The sequence below is a fragment of the Geospiza fortis genome, unplaced genomic scaffold, assembly GCF_000277835.1.
Source record: "Geospiza fortis unplaced genomic scaffold, GeoFor_1.0 scaffold34, whole genome shotgun sequence".
Lineage (NCBI taxonomy): Eukaryota > Metazoa > Chordata > Aves > Passeriformes > Thraupidae > Geospiza > Geospiza fortis.
Window position 1 is genome coordinate 621,235 of NW_005054474.1, and position 641 is coordinate 621,875.

The window sequence follows — 641 nt, forward strand, 5'->3', positions numbered from 1 at the left end:
CGTGGTGATTTTAGGGAACCTGTTGGAAATGTCATATTCCATACAGACCTAAAGGTCCTCCACCTGTGGCTAAATAGGAATCACCCTCAGCCCATGGGCTTTAGACCTGGGCCTTACCCCTCTCCCTTCTTCAAAGATCAGATCTTCCCCTTGTGACAAACAACTGTTCATTTTTAAAATGAACAATTGTAAAAAAAATTGAGAGAGGGAGGATGTCAAGGACTCGATGTTCTCATCTGTGGGGAGCAGGGCTGGTGAGTGGGAGCCTTGCAGGGACTTTGAGGTTCATTTTGGTTTCTCTGTGCCAGCAAAGCCACTGAGAATCATCTGGGACAGTTCTCTGCTCCTGAGAGCTCCCAGGTTGCTGTGAAGATGTGATTCCCTTCTGGGCTTGGCAGGGTTGGTTATTACAGCAGGCAGAGCTGTCTGAGGAAAATCTGGCCAGCAGGACAGAATCTGGGAATGTGAGCTCACATCATCTCAAACCCAGGCTGCCTGGTCGTGTCTCTGGTGTGATTTTTGATTTCAGGAATGTAGCAATACACCTTTCTTCTATTAAAGCAGGAGGGAAAACACAGACAAAAAAAAATCTGTTTTATCAAAACTGCTCTCTGTAGCAAAACCCACATATTGATGGAGGA